The sequence below is a fragment of the Hemiscyllium ocellatum genome, chromosome 46 (assembly GCF_020745735.1).
Source record: "Hemiscyllium ocellatum isolate sHemOce1 chromosome 46, sHemOce1.pat.X.cur, whole genome shotgun sequence".
NCBI lineage: Eukaryota > Metazoa > Chordata > Chondrichthyes > Orectolobiformes > Hemiscylliidae > Hemiscyllium > Hemiscyllium ocellatum.
The window spans coordinates 17,161,721-17,184,828 of NC_083446.1; positions in this window are offsets into that span (position 1 = coordinate 17,161,721).

Genomic DNA, 23,108 nt, shown 5'->3' on the forward strand with positions numbered 1-23,108 from the left:
CAGGCCATTCAGAGGAATCTGATAAGGTCATGCAACAATTGTCGAGAGAAGGGAAAGGTTAGCTCATGTGTTATGAAAGTAGGGGAATTCAGCAGAGCGGTGGGAAGTTAGAAAAGTAAAAATTACTGAGCAATTGGAATGGGGGTAACGCTGAAGAAAGAATGAGGGGTCTATAGTTTAAAACGTTCAGTCTGTTTTAGTTGTCAATCCAATCAAAGCTAGATTTAGATTTCATATCCAGTTTCCTGTCCAATCCACGGATCCCGTGACTCCCTTAGACACCAGCAATCTGTGTCTTCCAATCTGAAATGCACTCAGTGAGAGTGCATCAGCAATCGACAGGGACAGAGAATATTAAATGCGTTAGAGTTAATTACTCTCTCCTCATCCCATTCACAAATAATCTGCCCCGACCACGAGAGTGTGTCAATAATTACCAAAAGATCTGCAAATATTGTGACTTTAACACTGACTTCTCTTCACAGATGCTGTCAGACCTGCTGAACTTTTGTGCAACTCCTGAGCTGAAAATGTGTTGCTGGAAAAGCGCAGCAGGTCAGGCAGCATCGAAGGAGCAGGAGAATTGACGTTTCGTGCATTAGTCCTTCTTCAGGAATGGGGAGGGTGTGCCAAGCAGGCTAAGATAAAAGGTAGGGAGCAGGGACTTGGGCGAGGGGTGTTGGGAATGCGATATGTGGAAGGAGGTTAAGGTGAGGATGATGAGCCAGAGAGGGTTTGGGGCGGAGAGGTCGGGAAGAGGATTGCATGTCAAGAAGGCAGTGCTGAGTCCGAGGGTTTGGACTGAGATAAGGTGGAGGAGGGGAAGGAGGAAGCTGGAGAAATCTGCATTCATCCCTTGTGGTTGGAGGGTTCCTTGGCGGAAGATGAGGAGCTCTTCCTCCAGGCATCATGTTGCCATAGTCTGGCAATGGAGGAGGCCAAGGACCTGCATGTCCTTGGCGGAATGGGAGGGGGAGTTAAAGTGTTCAGCCACTGGGCGTTTGGGTTGGTTGGTGCAGGTGTCCCAGAGGTGTTCTCTGAAACGTTCCACAAGTGGGCGGCCTGTCTCCCCAATGTAGAGGAGGCCACATCGGGTGCAGCAGATGCTGTAAATGATGTGTGTGGAGGTGCAGTCGAATTTGTGATGGATATGGAAGAATCCCTTGGGGTCTTGGAGGGAAGTGAGGGGGGAGATATGGGCTCAAGTTGTGCATTTCTTGCGGTTGCAGGTGTGAGTGCCAGGAGTGGAGGTTGGGTTGGCAGGGTGTCTGGACCTCACGAAGGGGTTGTGGAGGGAGTGGTCTTTCTGGAATGCTAATAGGGGAGGGGGGAAATATATCCTTGGTAGTGGTACCGAGATCCACAGGATCAATTTCTCACCATCTACCCTCTGAAGCCTGTTCAGAATTCGATACATTCAAATTAAATCATATTTCAATTTTCTAGAATATTGACACAATTTATTCAAAAGCTCAGCATTGGAGCACTTGGATTCCAAATAGTGAACTTTACTTTATGATTCATTAATGTGTTTGGCTCACTGTCGCTAGGTTACCACGCATTACTCAGATATAATTGTTCTGGCCAAGTTGATGATGAGTTATTGTCTTGAACTGCTGCCATTCATTTTGTCCAGATAAACCCATAATGATGTAAGGGAGGAAGTTCCAGAATTTCCAACCAATGGCACTTGTGGAGAACTGAGACGTTTTACTGAGCCAGGGTGGCGAGTGGCTTGATGTGGAATTGTCAACTGGTCTCCCATGTATCTGCTGTGCTGAGTTTTCGACGCGATAATGCCGTGGTTCTGGAAGCTGCTCTGTGAGGAACTTTGGGGAATTTCGACAGTGCATCTTGTCTGTAGTACACTCCACTGCTACTGAGTGTGGGTGGTGGAGACAGAGAATGCTTGTGACTGTGGTGTTGAGCCAGTTATTTCTACCTAATTATGGAGAACATATCTACTTGCCATCATCATCAATCCATTTCACAGCTGGACATCCAATGATTACACGGATTGGGTGTACAAGTCTGTTAGTTGCTCAAACGACCATGAACTTTGAACTAGATTCACCTTTTCATGGATATTATGCCGAGAGACCTAACGCGACTGTTCCATTTCTCAAAAACATTTCATCTGTAAAAACTGGGAACGAGCTGATGGGGCACAGATTGTGCTACGGATGGTTAGACACAGCACAGTGTCAGTTACTGCACACTGATTCCGTTTGGCTTTTTGCATGTCTTTCTCTGAATGTGCATGTGCATTATTGTGTGTCCCTGTCTCTGTGATTCTGTGTGTGTCTACCCATCTATCTCTGTCTGAATATCTGTGCTGATGTCAGTGTGTTTGTGTCTCATTGTGTGTATTAGTGTGTGTCTCTATGTTTATGTATCTCTGTGTCTGTACCTCTGTGCAACGGGCTCTCTGTTATTTTAGGAATTTTAACAATTGAAATGGGGGTTAAACCCCAATCTGTCTGTACTTCCGTCTATTCCTCTTGTGCTTGAAGTCATACATTGCTTTTGGTTATGTTGATGTGTGTTTTAACGTCTGTGTGTGTGTTTTGTGCCTGTCTCTGTGTGTGTGTGACAGACGGAAATACGTACAGATACTCAGACACAATCACATATACAGAGAGATGTGCAGAGACACATACAGAGAGAAGCATATATATCGACTTTGAGAGACACATGTGCACATGCTGTCGCACAGACATACACTCACAAGAGCACAGATGTTGTTGGAGACAGCAAAAGTGATACGAGTAGAATTTCTTGTTCCTCAAACTAAACGCGAAATTAATAGATTTTTGGATTGTTTGACTTTACAGGAAATTTGTCCATAATTTTAGCTGGATAGCTGTGCCTTTAAGAAGTTTTTGAACGAAATAAGAGAAAAGTGGTTTAGTTCGCAGAGTGCGAGGTTAATGTTGAAAGGATGAAAGCAATTTGAATCGATAAACCTATTTTGGCCATCCCTGCGTTTTCCAGTCTTTTAAAAAAAAAACCCTGATGCTTCTGAATTGGGTCGAAGAGCTGACTTGTTCCAGGATGATGAATTAGGGATTGAGAACCTGGAGGATATTTCTATTAGAATCGATACCAATCATTGGAAAAGTCCTCTTCCATCGGGGGTGGGTCAAACGGCCTGTTCAGTGCTGTACTTTTCTATCTTCTATGCTCGATGAGTGCATACACTGGATATGTCTAAAAGTAAGGTGTCAACCTGGTGAAGCTACGACACAGAAATATTTGCATGCCAGAAACCATAAGAAGCAACAGATAGGCGAGGCTAATTGACTTAAGCACCCACGGATCAGACATAAACTCTGCAGTCCTGACACCTCCCATCAGAAGTGATGCGGGACAATATAATAACTCATTTCGTTCACATGAACGTCGAGGTTGAGGGAGACTAAATAGATCCTTTCGAAATTATGACATGCATGCAAGTAATGGATAGGGGAAGCCTTTTATCCAGACGACAGGAGACATAGGTTTAAGGTGTTATTGACCAGAACAGACCCAAACGTATGGTATGCAGATTGATTTTACTTGTTTTATGATAGTCATACATTCTGACAAACAATGAAAAATATTGTGTTGCATTCTCTTCAGTACAAATCATACCTGATATAATGACATCAGTTTAATATAGTTTCACAGCTTTTGACCAGGTACAGAGATGGATACTGAGCTGAAATATTCCCACACGCTTCTCATGTGTAACTTTCAGTGACATAAATCCCACAAAAAACAAGTCCTCTGACTCCTGGGATCTGACAGGATTGCGACCAGCAGACATTCCGCACTAAAAACAAAAAAAAACACATGGCAAAATCTAAACACTTTCACGTCTCGTCTTGTTCTGCTTCTGTCCCTGTCACACCTCCAGCTTCCTCTGAACGTCCAGTCCCGATGTCAATGAGCTGTTTGATAGTAACACAGCCATATCGAGAAAGTAATCTTTATTTCAAAGGCAGCGCCAAGGAATGTAAGCGGCAAGGTCTTGCTCTCGGCTGAGTAATGAGACATCATAGTCTCATCGTCCTGATTATCATATACCCTGATTCCACAAATATGCACCGTAACAGTTATTACCAATTGTAATGTCCCAATGAATACCGTGACTGACAGAAAGATCAAGGGAGAGTAGCTTCGATTCATTCCTCGCTGAGGAACTTTTCGCAAAGAATGTCCTGTTACTTCACAAGCTGAGCTCCTCGCAGCTGGCCATGGATGTGTCTAGCACAAAAATGACCTGTGGTCCACGAAGTCTTCACCAGTCCAACACAATCCCCTGAACTGTTCTTATCTCATTTGGCGTCGCTTGGTTCAGAGGGGCAAACGTATTCAGCAATGGCAATGAACAACTAAATGGGTCTTACCTGCTTTGGAGGTTTCTGTCTTGCTTTTTCCATCCTGTCAGACGGTTGGTTGTCGATTCTGTACGTTCCTTATCTGCGTTATACGCATTTCACCTGATCCTGCGATTTCAGTTTCAAACAAGAAAGCAGAGAACAAGCACTCTACAAGTTTACTCTTGGCTCTCAATCACAGTCAGCAAAATGCTTAATTGCATGAGGAATCCACAATAGATTTAACGCCCATCGCCTCAACCACTTGGCTACCTCTGCAGAAGCGCGCTACTAAACTGGTTTCAAGTTCTCCCTCCCTGCGGAGCTGAGGGATAGGCAATCATTGTTCAGTTGCTGGAATTCATTCACCACAGTTTCGATAGGATCAAATGTCAGGACATGTTTGGTCTGTGTAATCAATCTCGATGGTTGAAATGGTCATTCAGTTAAAAAGAAAGGGAGAGACTGCAGGAGAAACTAAACAGATCTGGCAGCATAGGGGAGAGACAAACAGGGACAACGATTCAGAGCTTCTTCAGGAGTTTCTCAGAACTCTATTTTCTATCACAGGTACTGCCAAACCTGTCGAGTTCCTTGAGCAGTTTCTGTTTTTGTTTTAGATTCCGAGTGTCCACTACCTTTCACTGGCTATTCAACAACACAGAAACGCATTTGTGGTTGCTCACTGGATTTGGTTTCCGTTTGGGTACATATCCCTGACCCTATTAGAAACCCGAAAGTGCACAGCAAAGGAGTGGGATGTATAAGAACAGCGACCGCTCCATCCATGTGTACACCCTGTCGGTTAACAGCCAAATGAGAGGACTAATTGCTCCACAGAGACTCGGAACTCCCTTGTAGCAGGCCCCTTGCAGGATCTCCTAAAGCAGACTATCAGTGAATTCAAGCTTTCACCTGCCTTTTGCACAATAAAAATTGTCCTCAACTTGTTTGATGTTTCCAAAATGAATCCTGGGGCATTCATTGTGGAAATGGGAACAGTCTGATCTCACGCTTTGCAGATACAGACAGGTCACCGGAAAGCAGCTCTCCTAAAACCGAGACCTTCTCCCTTCGAGTCTTATGAGGAACATATTCCTGACCTCTGTAAAAACCCGAAACTGTGCGGCCAAAAAACAAACAGATTGTGTGAGAACAGCTGTCACTCTGTTCCTGCGTCGTGGGAGAACAGCAACCTGTTAGTGAAGAGCCGAACGCACTGACTAACATCTCCACAGAGACTGATGAGCCAACGGCGTCAATGATCCCCGAATGCAAACTGCAGCATGCTCCTCCCATATTGACAATCGTCCTTAATTAGCATTACTTTTCCGAAATAAATCCCGGGAAATTCACGGTGAAGGCATGGGAATATCTGATCCCACCGTCTATGGACACACCCATGATACCGGAAACCAGTTATTCTCCCACAGGGATCGTCTCACTTCCAGCCTTTCAGTGTCCTGTCTGTGCGTCTTCTAATTGCCATGGAGCTGAAATGAGATTTTACTTCCTGACGTGCAGGAACGAGAATCCTTCAATGTCACAGATCAGGTCATGTCTGGAGAACATCACAGTCAAAGTACCGGCCTCCGAAAAAATGGAGAGATTTCTAAACTGTCTCTGCTCAGCCGGACATTTCACCCTTCATTCTTCTCTGAATCCGCTTCCCAAGGAATATCGAAAGATTCGCAAAGATTGAGTCTGGGATTTCTGTTTTGTTTGTTGATAGTTTTCCCACTTGACAATTGGCAACGTTTTCCCAGAATCTTTTGACAATCCTCTGCTTTGCACCATGTAGAGAGATAAATAAACTTCCTTTAGTGGAGAAATTCCAGACTCTGGGAATGTTTTCTTCGGAGCAATGAAGATTAATGGGAGATTTCTTGGGGCCGTTTATAATGATGTGGGAGAAAGAGGTGTAGATGGGAGGGTTAATGGTCAGGGGGAACTTCTGCCTCTGTCCAGGGCAATTGACGAAAGGATGAGGAGTGAAGACGTTTAATGGAAAACACAATTTGTTTCAAATAAACTCAGTAAAACCGACATATATTACATGCGTTTGTTAGTATCTGAGTACAGAGAAACGGAGCTAACGTTTTGAGTCAGTTCTATATCTAGTTCTGAACGCAAGTTTCCTGCATGTCAAGAAATGACCAGGCCTGAGAAAATATCGAGTTGTTGAGACGGATTTTCTGGAGTTGCAGGGATAGCTCATCCAATAAGAAATCATTTAAAATCAACTGTGAGGGAAACATGCTCGGTATTGATGAGAGATAGAATGGACATGAAAGTTCCATTTTCATGAGCAGAGAGATTAATAATACGGCAAGTAATAAAGATGTACTTTTATTGCGCCTTTCGGCTCCACTTTAATCCCAGACACTGAAGTACCTTTGAAGCAGATGTGTCATTGTCAAATCTAATGTGTTAATCTGGACGGTTTTTTCAAACCGAGGTCAAAAAAGAAAACTCAGAACTGGCACTGGAGACGCCAGTGAGATTATGTTTTACTTTAAGTGTTTGTTCTGCTCTGGTTTATATCCAGAATTGTGCAGGACTGGAGGTCCCAATCTCAGGGGAAGGCTTTACCCACTTACGAAGCAAATGAGGAGGATGTTCTCACATTCAAAGGGAAACAAGTATGGAGAAGTATTTACAGCAGAGGCCTGTCAAGAGTGGGTGTATTTAAGGCTTCAATTATCTCTCTGATAATAGCATGGACCAAGTGGCATTGTGAAATGTATCCAAATTTGCTGACAATACACACTCGTGGGAGCGCATGTTATGATGAGATCATGACAATATGCATAGGCATATTAGATAGGTTGGGTGAGTGGGGGGAAAACTTGTCAGATGCAGTTTCATGTCCGGATTATGAGGCCATGCACTTTGGTCGGAAGAGTCAAAAGACAGAGCACTATTAAAATCGAGAGAAAGTAGAAGAATCGTGTGATACAGAGGAATCTTATGCATAGCACAATCAACGTTTAGTATCATATTCTTTCCCTGACAAAAAGGATAGCTTGCTTTTCGAACGCTAACAATGAAAGGGATGGTTTCACAGGAAAGAAAAATAACTGAAACTAATAGCCTAATCGAAAATTTAGAAAAGACTTGGATCGCTCCAATCGACGACGTTGACGATGTTATGGCTCTCAAAAATTTGTTTACAATGGGGCTGGGAGTGGGAATTAGGGAAGCTGGGGAGTGGAAGTCAGTTTACCAATGATTACTGTCATCCTTCATCTGTCTTCCTCATTTTGAGCGTTTAATTTCGCATTTTGGTTACTGTGAGTGCCCTTGTAAACTATACCCACTGGTAACTTATTTCCCTGGTTGTCCTTCATCACGTCCCGAAAGAATTCAACATTCTTTTCTTTTGAATCTCGGTAATCGCTGATCAAATGCTCCCAGAACCTCGGTATTTTCCACGCCTGTCTGCTTCTTGGATGCTGCCTAACCTGCTGTATTTTTCCAGCAACACACTCTCCATTGCTGCAGACTGTCACAGAATCCGAGCTTCCACCCATGGAATCAGCAACACTCAGTGTAATGAGTCAAGCCACTAAGGACACCTGGCAGTGGTATTTCGTGTCAAGTTGATCTTCATGAATGCGTATCGTGAGTTGTCTGTCCTTTATAATGTTTCCTGCAGTCACTACGTGTAGTATTGTTTGTCCGAATTTGTACAGCAGATGATGGGTATTGGGTCCATATTTTTGTGAGTTGCTGTCAAACGTGGCTTTCGGTTTATGTTGTCTCATAAATCCGAGTGGTCACAGGTGTCTGGCTGTATGCGCCGAGACATTTTTTTTACCTATAATGTCGGGTGCTTGGTGTGTTGGGTCAAGGCATGTCATCCTCGCGTTGTTTTGTGGCAAGGAATCTGCGGGAATATCTATTGTTGCAAGTATTTCTGAAGTAACCAGGAAACAACACAACCAGCTGTTCCAAGTAGCAATGCACAGCGATGACGAGGACAACAAATTCGACTGGGACAACACAAAAGTAATAGGACAAGCTAAACAGAGTGCAGCCAGAGAATTTCTAGAATGACAAGACTCATCCAATGACTCCATCAAATAACATGATTATCTGGACCCAACATACTGGGACATGCAAAGAACGACAAAAACCAGCAAATTAAAGCAGTGGGAAGGAAATCAAACCAATTCGAAACGCTGCAGGACAACAGCGCTCACACGAGTTTCATCTGCCTTGAGGATATCACCTAGAAAGGGGAGGAAACGGCTGCAAACCAACTTCCCAAAAACACCGAACATTCCCACATCATCTGCACCCTTCACCGAAATTATAGATGTTTACACAAACCTTGATACCCAGAAACAGTCAGAGCCGCCCCAGCGGGAAAATGAACCCTGGCCTCCCGCGTGACAGCTGAGGTTATTTTACGCCACACGGTGAACGTCAGAGCAAACTGAACCTGCAAGCCACTTGTCCACTTTCTTGTCAATTACACCTGCTAGATTATCATCATCCCATTTTCAAAAGTTTAACGTTGTATGCCTTCAGCATTACAAATTCACAATTAAATATCTCTGAAGGTTATTAGAATTGCTGCCACTCTGACACAAAGAGACAGTGATGTCCAGATTCCAACCACTTGCTGGCTGATCATTTTTCTTATGTACAACTACTCGATCTTTTATGACTCTTATCCTAAATCTAGGGCTACCTTTTGATTGATCCCTCCATCATAGGGAAATTTTTCGTTAAGTGTACCCAATCCATGCCCCTCTTTATTTCCCACATCTCATATTGTCTCCTCTCAATCTCTCCTGCTCTCACAAAAACAAGGCTAGTCTGCCTAAACTCTTTCATAGCTGAAGTTTTTCAATACAGACAATATATTGGCAAATCACTTCTGCACCGCTTCCACAGCTGTAATATCGCTTCTTTTATGTGAATTGCAGAATTGTACATAATATTCTAGCGAGAGACGAATGAAACTTTAAATAAATTTGGGAAATTCACGAACATTGGTCATTTCTAATAAAGTATTTTTCCCTCGAAAGTGTTCTGTATCCTTTTCATGAAAGGATGCACCAATGGTCTCTGGTCCATGCAAATCAAACACTATACATGAGGAGTGATCACCCAACCACATTATCTGATTGCATTAAGTGGCTTAACGATCCTTATGATGGTCATGGGGCACGTTCACCTGACAAGAGTGCCAGCTGCAGCAGTAACTTAACGGTATCAATGTGAAATTAAATGTTAATTTGTGCAATGCCCCAGTGATATGTGAGGAGGGATGGAAAGGACGAGTAGGAACGGTGAAAGGGAGAAACATCTCCGAGATTGGGTGAAGATATAGTTTGAAGCAATAAAATCATCGCCTCAGGGAGAATTTTCGACTTAAAAATTGATTGTTTCCTTTCTGCGTGTGTTTTGCGCAGGTTATATGGAGTAACATGGAACAAATGCGCATTACTGATATTCGGATTTAAATGGAGGTTGCTTCGGCCATAATGCAGAGGACAAACCATTAAACGATCACATGATAAAACCCAATAGTAAATGCAATAAATGCATTGGCTGAGATTGACGAGGAACAGCGTCACATGCACAAGAGGATAACCCACTGAGATTGGGTTAAATAATCATCTTCGATGTCCTTCGTGGCTGTGAAGATTCCATCATTGAGAATGTTGAAGACTGAGTCCGATAAATTTCTAGAAACGATGAAACGTACAGACTATAGTACACAAATTATTGAAATATAGGTTTCAATAACAACGAAGTTTCACATCATTACTTTACCAGTGCTGCGAGACAAGGTAATAACTACTCTTGCACACTCACATCACATCGGTTCCCAGGTCTGGAATCAGAGAAATTTAGTCGCACAGTAGCGAAGATCCGATCAGAAATTGGGAGTGGAATGAACGCGTGGATCCTACTCCATCTGCCAGTGACAAAGTCCGTGAGCATGCAGTCTTTCTAGGAAGGCAGAGAGGCGCGTGAAACGTCCAGGCTGGGAGCTCCAAACTCGGCTGGAGCAACTTCTGCTGACATGGAATAGGGAGCATTGGGAGAAGAGGCAGGGAGGTCTAACCTCATCTGGAGTCACTTCAATTGACATGGCGCAAGAAACATTGGGTTGATGGAAAGTTAAAAATCACACAACACCAGGTTATAGTCCAACTGGTTTAATTGGAAGCACACTAGCTTTGGGAGTGACGCTCTTTCATCAGGTGATTTTGGAGGGCTCGATCGTAACACAGAATTTATAGCAAAAATTTGCAGTTTGATGCAACTGAAATTATACATTGAAAAAATGATTGTCTGTTAAGCCTTTAGCCCCCTGTGTTCTCTTTCAACATATTGTCAACACCTTCAACATATTGTTTAGCTATCACCATTGTTAGCAGCTAACCCGAAAATGCAACTTTAAAAAGAAAGGTTTTTGTGATTTACACATGAAAGAAGTGAAACTATCACTGCATTCTAACAGATGATAAGCTTAACAATGAATTTTTCAATGTATAATTTGAGTTGCATCACACTGCAAATTTTTGCTATAAATTCTGTGTTACAATCGAGCCCTCCACAATCACCTGATGAAGGAACGTCACTCCGAAAGCTCGTGTGCTTCCAATTAAAACTGTTGGACTATAACCTGGTGTAGTGTGATTTTTAATTTTGTACACCTCAGTCCAACACCGGCATCTCCAAATCATGGGTTGATGGAAAGTATCCTGAGCCATTTTGATCTGAAATGAAATAGTTTTCGGCAACATACATTTTTTGCGAATTGAGGGAGAATCTGCCCAGGGTATTGTCACAATTATAAATAAACATTTTGCAAAGACTGAGCTCGTGTAGGAGTATCTTTGCATTGTGAAATGGACTAAATATCATTGCACACTGATATTACTCATATTCTGACTCTGCAGTCGGTTAACTTTCTGAAAGGGTATTTAATTTTTTTTGCGTGGTCTTCAATTTCCTGCAAGCTTGTTCTGGTCTGGTCATTAATGTAACATAAACAACCGAAAATTAATATGATGTCGGGATTCGGTTCGAGCTTCCCTCGAATTACGGAAGAACAACAGGAGAGTTGAGGTGAAATTCATCAGAACAGCAGTGATCAAATTGAATGGATGGGCAGACAGAGGATGAAAGGAAGCTTCATGGTGATAAATGTGCTTTCTTTCCCAATGAAACCTAGTGCATCACAAAGTGGTGACTATTGAAGTCAAGCAGTGTGGGTGATAATATTTGCTGGCTTTGTGAATGTCTCATCTAGACTGAAGGATTGGAGCTTATAAGTCCTTCTACATAGAGAGAGACGGGAGAATGTAAATACAGCAAGCTCCAAAAAACAACACAGAAATATTTGTTCTTTTCTGAACTTCAGTCCCGGACTGACTAAGATGACCTTTGGAAAATTATTTTACAACATGTCAGAAGAGGAGTTACAGATTCGAACACCGAAACCAAATTGCGGATCAAGATAAAATCATGCCACTTTATTCGCTAAGACAAAAGCAGCATGGAAGTTCCACCTTATGACTCGCAATAATTCTTGCACAATATCATAAATTTGTTTCCCATGAAAAGGGAGCAGCTGCTCTTCCTCTAACTTCCTAAATGTATTAAAACCTAGGTACCTTGAACAAATCACACCTCAATTTCTTTGATCTGTGTAGAACAACTTTCACTTCTCCACCCTAAACTCAGATATAATGTTCCACATTTCTTTGACTGTTCAGATAAATCTCCTTTTCGATTTCTCCACAGACACTCACATTCTTTGTCGAGATCACTTGTTTGCGCAAACCCAAATGCTGTGTCTTCATGGGAGTGATGTCATCACACACAGGCAATTTGTCAGTAACATCACCCTGATTCCTGGGTATTTCCTCAATTGTGAGCGTTTGCTCTGACCACAGTGCTTCTGATTTCGTTCAAGATGCCGGGTCCAGCATTTGATTACCAAGGTGAAATCAAATAAATTACTTCAATTTTTTTTTACTGATAATCTACCCACTTCCAGTGCTGTGATTTCTTACCTGCAAAATGTGTTACATGTCTCTTTGGCGGACGTGACCATTTAGTGCCAACTGAAGCAAAGTTCATCCATTGCTCTGTTTGATACTTTTTTTTCCTGAATGAAGTTTCTGTCATGGTTTAACTTCCTCTTTCTCCAAGAACGTCAGTATTATCTTGGTTGTTTTTCTAATTCTTAATTGTATTGATTCTCTGAATTAGGTTTTTAGATGTGAACGATTCCTAACTATGCGCTGCTGGCAATTTTCTTTGATTAGTAGCTCCCATAAGGCCATTAGTTAGGAGACATTCAAGAAGAGAGAGTGAAGTGATTGTGATGCGTGTCAAAAAGAATGACAATTAATTTACATAAAAATATTGCTATGATCCAACCAAAGGGTGCAAAATGCGGCAAGCCAACTTCTCAGATCGGTCGAACACATCCACAATACCTATACCCGGTACCAGGGGGCCAACTCTTTCCAGAAACATTGAAGCTCCAAAAGGGACATCAACGGCAGAGAACTGAAACACCGACTCCCGCGGAATAGGCGATGATAGTAACCACCAAAGATGCGAAGACATAAGGTAAGACGCCTGTCTCAAGTTCATTGTGCGTGATCTTGTCAAGAATAACTGCTTGGCTGTCCTCATTCCATTTTCTATCATTTCGCCCTGTCTGCCTAATCTTCAAATACTCACACGTGAAGTTTATGAGGGTGACTGTCTCTCCCGCCCATGCAGATATTGAGTTCCAGATTCAACCACTATCTGGCTGTTTATTTTTATCCACATATTTCCTCAAACCTTTTTGCCTCTTATCTGGAATGTATGGCTCCCTTTTGATTGGAACCCTCCGCCAATGGAAAGCGTTTCTATCCGTCTACTGCATCCATGTCCCTCATTCCTTTGTATTTCTTAATCATGTCTCCTCATAATCTCCCTCTCTTTGAGAAAAAAATAACCTCAAGGTGTCTCATGTCTCCTCATAACTGAAGCTCTTCAGCACAGAAACTATCCCCGTAAATAACTTTTGTGCTGTCATATTGCTGCTATACTGTGAATTGCGGAACTCCAAATACAAATCTGCAGCTGAAGGAACAAATTAAATAAATGTCAAAGAAAGCCTCAGAAATTGCTCTTTTCCAAAAAAAAAATCCCTTTTCATCGCTACTGCTCTGAATTCCTTTCATGAGGCTGATGCTCCAACACTGTCTGGTCAATGTCATTTAAAAATGCTACAAGAGGATTGATCTCACAACAACTGTGTCTGAATGATCCAAATGGTTTGAAGGTTCAAACGTTTCTGTGAGACTGGGGCAAGTCCACTCAGCAACAGTGACGGCAGGACAGATTGAATGGTGTCCTTGCAAAAGTAAGTATTAGAGTGAGCAGTGCATTTTTGATATTCACAGCAGGACTCGGAGAGATGTCAGACAGTGGCAGTTAGAAGGAACAGAATCATCACTTCAGAGAACATTTTCACGTAAAAATAATTAATGCTAAAAATGCCAAATCAATGACAGTTTAATTATATAAATATAGTGTTGGAACCAACGTTTTGACCTCAGTCGTTGAACGAGTTATAAACATAGGTAACAAAACGTATACTGTTCAAATACGTCGTTTTTAAGAGGTATGTTAAAGTAAAAATCTGAGAGCAACAGAGGGAGTTAAGTGAAGAGGCTACACAGTTTATGGACTTGACAACAATAGGTTGTGGGCTGCCTTTGTGAACATGTGGAAAAGTTAAAAGCGAGAACGCTTAGATGGATGGTTTAAAACGAATGCAGATATCATGAAGGCTGTTTTAAAATAAATCATTCTTTGGATATAGGCATCGTTGGCTGTGTTGGCATATATTGACCAGCCCTAATTGCCCCGGAGAGGGTTGGAGGACTTTAAAGACCGAGGCAGAAAGGAAGTTACCAAGAGATTTGAATAGAATTACATCAGTTTTAAAACTTATCTCGTGTTTCTGGGTGCGTCCGATGTGGTGAGAATACTAGTTTGCCTTTGGAACTTGGTCGTGGTGGTGGCAATGCCCGGGACTGTGGGACTTCCGCAGTCGGCCACGAGACGGATGTTCACGGTCGACAAAATCACGGCTTCGTTAATGGCTACAGCTGGATTCTGCAGCGATACAGCTGATGTTCTAACGGAGCATGACAGCAGAATCGGCCGAGCGTGTGTGCTATTGACAGCGAAGGATGATTGAAGTGTTGAGGTACAGGGTAACCATTGAGGTTCGGCAGCAGCAGTCAGCAGTGAGGTCAGCTGGTTGGAAACAGGTGCGTCTTTGCCCAACTTGGGAATGCATGATCACGGCGGGGAAGTTCAAACAATTTTGCAGAAAGCCAAACTTGTGGAATGTGTAGGCTGATGGTTTAAACATAGACTGCAATGTCTGATTTTTTTGTTCAAATCTATTTTTTTCTTCAACTTTTTATTTTATTTAGAAAGCATTTGTTTTTTTTTTCTCCAACGTCTGCAACAAATGTTTGGTACTGGATACATTGTTCCAAAGATGCTGCTGTGTTTCGGGACATTGCCCACTTCTCTCTCATAGCCTGGACTGAAGATTATGTTACAATTCCATGTTAAGAAATCCCAGCACTATGCAAACAGGCCCTTTGCTCCCAAGCATAAACCAGCCAAAGCAATCCTCATATCCTAATATTCTCTATTTATCTCAGACTAAAGCATCTAACCCACATAAACCTCAATAATAAGGGCAATTTAGCTTTGCCAATTCAGCTACCCTGCAGATCTTTGGACTTTCCAAGGACCCTGGAGCAACCTGAAAAAAAAACTCCATGCAGCACAGTGCGAATGTTCAAACTCCACACAGACAGTTGCCAGAGACTGAAATTGAATCTGGGTCCTCAGCACAGTGGCAAAGCAGTAATGATCAATGACCCAGCGAGTCTAATATCTCCCTCGTGCCCTCACTGACACTCATGGAGAGTGAGGCTTGATACTGCCCATAAGTCCTGTCTAGTCAGCGACACTTCTCCGTCCCTGTAACACCAGCGCCGCCCTTTGTTTACTGTTGAGAGTGCCACATCACCATACCGCTGGCCAGCGTGCTGGAGCAGGAAAAGAGTGTAGATTATGAGCATACACACCACAAGTTATCTCCAGACATAAATGCTGGTCTCTCCCGTCACAGGTGGTGAGTGAAGGTTGAAGGGTAGGGCAGCATATGGAGCTAAATACCGGTTTGTAGGTTTCATGACTGGTCTGAGCAGGACGCTAGCCCCAAACAAATGGTTTTACAGGTCGTGATTGAAGCTGAAGAGAGCCTCAGGCTTCTTTGCAATAACACGCCCCGATCAACGGCCGTTATCCTTGAATCAGTTTGTCTTGTTTTCGTTTACGTTATTGCTTCAATATTTGATCATCTGTCTTTGGTGGGCATGGGGCTGAAATCAAAGGTTATTGAGTAAAATCATTGCTGTCGAGTGTGGTGCTTCAACAGGCGTTCGGTGGTTAGGACATTGCAAAGGGGGAGACCCAGAGCCATCATGTCCTTGGCCGAGTGGGAGCGGGTTGTTTAAGTGTTCGGCCACACGGTGGTGCGGTTGGTTAGTGGAGGCGTAGCACAGATGTTCGCTGAAGCGTTCGGTACGCAGGTGGCCTGTCTCCCCAATGTAGAGGAGACTGCATTGGGAGCAACTAATTCAATAAATCACATGTGTGGAAATGTAGGTAAATCTCTGACAAATGTAGAAGGCTTCTTTAGGGCAGTGGGCATTGGTGATCAGGATGTATGGGCGCAGGATTTCCAATTCTTGCTGTGGTACGGGAAGGTGCTGCTGGGGTCGGTAGGTTGGCAGTGGGTAGTGATAGAGTTTTTGAGTGGGGAAGCTTCCGTCGATCTCGATTTTGCCATGTGGTGCCACACTCTTGACTTCGATATCCACCATCAGCAGTCCTCACTTTCTCCTCCTTAAATAGTTGGTGTATTCAGTGACCAAATAACAGGTAACGTGATTTGTTCACCGTAAATGCCACCAATTTCCCAGAGATCACTTTCCTGACATTACGGGTTTCCTTCAGTTCCTCCGTCTTATCTATTCCTAAACATGTTAGTGATATCATTCTGTCATAGTTTGTGCTGACATAACCAGATACATAATTAATTCTTGTGCCATCTCCTCATTTTACATCATAACTTCGCCTGTTGAACAGTCAGGGCTTTGGTTTCATGATATTTTTTCTCTTCATATACTTTTGATAGCTTTGAAAATTAATTTGCATGTTCAGCTCAACCTTATCTTCAGGACTTATTTTCCATCTTCAGTAATCCTTCAGTCTTCTTTTGTTGCAGTCTGAATTTCTTCCAGTTAACTTGTGTACTGCTGTTTTTAGCTGCTTGGAACGCCTCTTACTTGGATTCACTTCTATCCCTCATATTCTTTGTGAGCCATAGCAGGGCCACTTTTCCTGTTTTATATTATGCCTGACAGGAAAGAACAACGGTCACAGTTCCTCCAAGGGCTTTCCCAATTTTTTTCTTCGTTTTATGTGATCTTCCCAAATTATTGTGTCTCATGCCATTATAATTGTGTCCATTTAGATTTTAACCCCACAGTCTCAGAATCATTTTTGTCACTGTACACCATACACAGGGCATCACTCTCGCACAAGGTGCTTCATACAGTTAGATTCCCAGCAATTCCCTTCTCATTACAAAACAGAAATTTTAATACGAAACTTATCGTTGTCCCAGAAGACCAAAGGACCGCAAACTCACGAGCAAGACAGAGAGAGAGGAATGACTGATAGTGCGTTAAAATGAGGTACACCTTGCCTCAGGCCCGAGGTAATGTTCATAAACTGGAACTTACATGGCAACATCAACTGGTGCAGGGATTGAGTACCTGTGGTTGCTGTCTCTCTACATCACAAACCAGCCATCCATTCAACAATTTTCCCATTCTGGACTGTGGGAGAAAACCGCAGCATCCGTAGGAAACCCACACAGACACAGGGAAAGCATACAAACTCCACACAGACAGTGTCGAACCTGGGATCCTGAAGCTATTAGTCAGACGTGCTAACCAACGAAACACCATGCCACACGCTTTCTCACTGACTAAGCACCCACAGCCCTCCATGGCAACTATCTCCACGGAATCACTACTCTCTGGCTGAAGATTTTCCTCCTCTTCTCATTTCTAATTTGTTATCGCTTCAATTTGACTCTTTGCCCTCGGGTTCTGGTGTGTCATATTGGTTGAAACATCTTCTCCACATTGGCTTTATGTAGGCCTCACAGTATTCTGAAAATTTCAATCGCATCGAGTCATTGACTCAAACATTACTGAAACAGACCGCTGTTCCAACCAGTCCATGTGAATGTTTACGGAACCTAATGTAGTAACAACTGTGTGTATTGGGGCCAGATCTCTCTTAACATTTCCTATTCATGCACTTATCCAAATGTCTTTTAAAATTTGCAATTGTATCCACATTCACTACTTCCTCTGGAACTTTGCACAGGTAACATACCACGTAAAGTAAAACAAAGTGTACCACATTTCTTTTTATACCCTTTCTCCTCTCATGTTAAAAATGTCCACGAGTCCTGAAATCCACCAAAGAAAGAAACCCAGTTGCAGTTGGCTAATCTGTATTCCTCAGGATTTTCAAAGTTTTTATAGGGTAACCATCAATCTCCTAAGGTCCTTTGAAAGAGCATCCCAGACTATCCAGCCTTCCCTTACACCTCAATCCCTTAATTCCGAGCAAATTCCTGGTGAATCTCTTCTGAACTCTCCCCAGCTACTATTCTTCTTCGTCTAAGAGCAACCAGAACTTGACGCAGTACTCCAGAAGAGGCCTCACCAACGTCCTGTACAACATCTGCATGACTTCCCAACTCCAACACAAAAAAACTGAGCAACGAATGAAAGCATTCTCACAGCATTTTTAACGGAACTGTCGATATGTGTTATGACTTTAAAAATTCTATGCTGTGGCCTATTCACTGTCTATTACTCAGTACTATTCAAGGCAGTACTTGGAGTTGTGCAAGTGCTACATCAGCACCTTACTTTTATCCAAGTTGCACTCTCTCTGTCATTCCTTTGATTATATTCCTGAATGATCAATGTCCCTTTTAATCTTAGATAACTTAATATAACTTTCTTCTCTGTCTACTGCACCACCATGAAGAGTTACAGAGTCCTTCAGCACAGAACAGGCCATTTGGCACAAACTGGTTCATACTGATCATAATCCTGGTCCACATTAACCGCATGTCTCTGCTCTTGGCCCATATCATACTAATCATTTGCTGTCCATGTATTTGTCCAAACGCTTTTTTAAATGTTCTCAATGTACAAAAAAAAACTTCTGCTGTCTTCGCATTATACGCATACCGCTAACTTTGGTGTCAACCACAAACTGACGATCCCTGCCTTTCATATTGTCATCTAAAACATTTACATAAGTCATAAACAAAGGAGCCAGCACGGATCCCTGTGGTACACTGCTGATCACAAGCCTCTAGTCTGACAATCAACCCTCCAAAATTTCATCCATTCTCTTGTGGTTAACTGAATTTTGAATCCAATTGACAGGCTCACTGTGAACCTTATGTGATCTAAATTTACTCACTAGTCTTCCATGCGGAATCTTGTCAAACGCTTTCTTAAAGTCTAAGATAAGCAATGTCTATTGTTCTTGCCTCATCAATCCTCTTGTGTACTTGAACAAAAACTCAAACAGATTTGTCAGACACAGTTTCCACCTCACGTATCCATGCTGATGAACCCTTATACTTCCTGGCCTCTGCAAATGCTTTCATCCAAAACCATCTCTTAAAAACTGCGAACCAACAATTTCAAACTCACAAGTCTGTAGTTCCAAGGCCTTTCCCTATATCGTTCTTCGATAACATCCGTCACTGTCAAATCATTTGGAATCTCACCCATTTTTGGATATGACTCAATTATTTCAGCAAGGAATCCTGCAATTTCCACGCTTACCTCCCACAAATGCTTTTGGATTCAGTTCTGACTTAAAGTAAACATCTATGCTAATTGAAACTAGCAACACAGAAAAATATTTACCCCGTGGTGTAATCTGTGTAAATCCGAGAGGCAAGGCGTATCTCAAAGGTCACGATTATAGGGAAAATTAACAACTTTATTCTTTACATCAAAGAGAGAACATGAAAACTAAAAACTACTTACAACTACTTTCTCTGAGACCCATCTGTTATATTCACTCCACAATAGTAGTCCAGTTCGAAAATTTCCCAGTGGTGATTTAAAAAGAAATCACGGTTCAAAACCACTCAGCATTGTCAAGTCTGTTTAGATTATTTACAGTGTGGAAGCAGGCCCTTCTGCCCACCAAGTCAAGTCCACACCGACGCACTATCTAACACAATGGACAATTTACCTGACATGCATATGTTTGGACTGTGGTAGGAAACCCACGCAGACGCAGCGCGAACACGCAAACTCCACGCAGTCTGTCGCTTGAGGCGGGAATTGAACCCAGGTCTCGAGCGTTGTGAGGCAGCAGTGCTAACCATTGTGACACCATGCCATCTGCTTTGATGGATTTTCCTGGAGATTCTCTCCAGGTTGTCATCGATGTTCTGCCATAAAAACTCATTCCCCAGGTTGGTACATTTGTGAGATCTCTTGAGCTGGACGTTTCTGACACAGTCCTCTCACTAGCTGTTCAAAATGTCCTGTTTTATACATCAAAACATCAGATTATTTCATTGGCTTTAATACTTTCAAAATGCTAAGTTTCATACTGATATTGGTTTGGGATCTTGATTAATAATTTAACCTTATGGCAATCCACCTCTGCGGACTATTTCAAACAAATGTCACATTGTTCCCTTGTTCAGAACAGGTGGTGCTGTGTCGTTGCAAGTTTTCAACTCTTTTCTTCACAACATCTTCGTAACAACACACTAGTCCAAGATCTGGAGGTTTATCCGCCTTTTACGTTTTCTGAGACGATCAGCAATTATTTTCCTGTAATATGAACTTTTATCAGTGTGTATTTCCATGATTTCTGTAGCCTCCTTAAGTCCAACATATCTCAACCCGAACTATTTCAGCTTGCATGCATTTGGTCTGTATATCTCTAATCACTTCGTCTTCATCTAAATGTCCAAATTTCCTTCAAATAATGTAATGGTATCTCGACGTAACAGTTGCTCCAGCAGTTGATTCCATAAAGAAACCATCCTCTGTGTTAAAAGGATATCTTCCCATTCCGTGTAAATGTTGTGAGTTCTGGACTCCCGTATCTAAGGGAAAAAAGACCTTTGCTGTTCACCTTATCGAGAGCACTTATGGTTTTATTAATCTCTATAAAGTCATCCTTCGACTTCCGATGCTGCAGTCTGACAAGTCAAAGCCTACTCTGTGTCTCCTCGTGATATTACAACTGAGCCCTGGGAACACATAAACGTTTCGTTTCATGAAGCAACACAGAGTTGAATGCAATCCAGCCGCTAGAATATCACCTAATTTCAATTTATTTATTGCTTGGTCAAATAGTTTAATAAAAGGAATCGTCCTCTTATACATGGAGAGTGAACATTCGGTCTTGCTTTCTCCACAGTAAAAATTGACGTGAAAAATTCGTTTAATACCTCTTCCATCTGCTGAGCTCAAAGACAATGTCAACCTCTTTAATCTTTACGGTACTATTTCTCCAATTGTTCTCTAAACAGATATGTACTTGTAGACCCTCTTTGAATTATCTTCCACCCTGTCCGATTCCATAATTTTGTATCCCCACTTTGCCTTCCTTGTCTGCATCTTATTGAAGTCCCGACAAGAAATTCATTTGAACTCTGTGATACACAGATTTTAATCAGCAAGGGTTTCGAAAGGTAGTTGATATTGCAGGAAACTGAATCTGTGGATTGTCAGAATAGCTGCAATCTCACTGAATAGTGAGAACAGACTGTATAGGTTGAATTGACAACCTCTGCTCTTGACCTTATTGTCTTTTTTTTTCTGGACATCAAAGCACATCAAAATGCGTCTGTTTTTCCTTTATCAATAAATTTCCTGGGCATTAGAAAAAAGAAGATTTACAGTGCAAAACCTTAAAACCAAATATCATTTCAGCATCTGATGATGTTGTCCAATTGATTGTTGCCTGAATATGATTCGCTTTTGAGCATGGATGGGAAAAACATCATTAACAATGTGGAGAAACTGTGTCTCGTATGTGTGGACAGGGATTCAACAGACAATCTGCCTTGTCAGAACATAAACACAGTCAGATGAGGTAGAGGCCATTCGCCTGTTTCCAGTATGCGATAGAATTCACTTGATCCACCACACTGTTTGAACAGCAAGTCCACACATACGAAATATTTTTTAAATGCCCTGAACGTGGGATGCGCCATAAAATCTCTGAGGATCTGTTGACTCATCAATGTGTTGACACTAATGAGAAACCGTCAGTTGCTCTCAAAATGGGCCTGGATTCAAGTGGTTAATTTGACTCACTGTGCACCGGCCATCTCACTGTGGGGATAGGCTGTTCATATGCACTAGTGTGGGAAGAGATTTGATGTGAAATCCAAACTACTGAAACAACAGCAAGTTCATAAGTGAAAGAAGTGCCTGGTTTTTACTGTGCTTCATCGTGTGCCAAAGTCTGAACTCGAAGCTTTGTTTTGAATTCCAGCTTACTGTGGAGCTGTGCCAAGGAGTTTAACTGTTTCTTAATTGATAATTGAATGATGCCCGTTTTGTCTTCCTTCCAATGAAGTGAATAAATTTCAGCAGAAGCGAACTGTGTTCCATGTTCCTCCTGTTCTACAGCAGCTAAGTGATTCAAAATAAATTCTTCAAACTCAGAGAAGTGTCTGATTTTCTCCACATTGTCCGGACGTGAATTGCTTGTGTGACTGAGAAGTGCTAAATAATATTCATTCAGGTGTGGCATGTTGGCGCAATAGTCACGATTGTTTTCTCACCGGGCCATGGCCTTTGCTTCCATTGCTGCCTTCGGTGATATTCTGTGTGGAATTTGCACAATCTCCTCATATTTGTGTGGTTTCCATTCCACGGCCCAAAGCTGTCCAGGTTAGGTAGACTTACAATTGCTAAATTATCCAAAGAAGTCTGTGTTAGATACTTAGCGATGGGAAATGCAGAGTTACCGAAGGAAGGTGAGGGATTATTCTGGGCGGAATGGTGTTTGGAAGGCACATGTGAACTTGTTGGATAAATTGGCCCGTTTCAGGGATTCCATGTTTCTGTGTTTCAAATGACCAACTCTTATTTTAAGATTGAACAATAGTCATTGAAACAGCTCAGAACGATTAGGACCGAGGCAATAACCTTCAAAACCGTTGAAATGATGTGCTGGGCTTGGGATGATTGATATTCCGAAATTGCAAGCATTTGGGCTGGATGATTATACAGCCACTCCCTTCCATCACTTTGCTGATGGTTGAGCATTGATTGGCCGGGGTAAGGGTTGGATTTGTCCTGCTTTTGTGGTTCGTCACATCTGGGCATTTTTTATAAACCTGTACCAATATGAACGTTGTGGTTACAACACACTGTTCTGAAAGCCTGAGCAGGGCATTGAGCATGATGACCATCAATCATTATATCGAAGGTAAAGACAGGCTTGAAGGCCCAAATGGCCGCCTTCTGTTCTGATATATCAATGCTAATGACATTCGGGGTGGGGGAACTGACATAGAATCCTCCA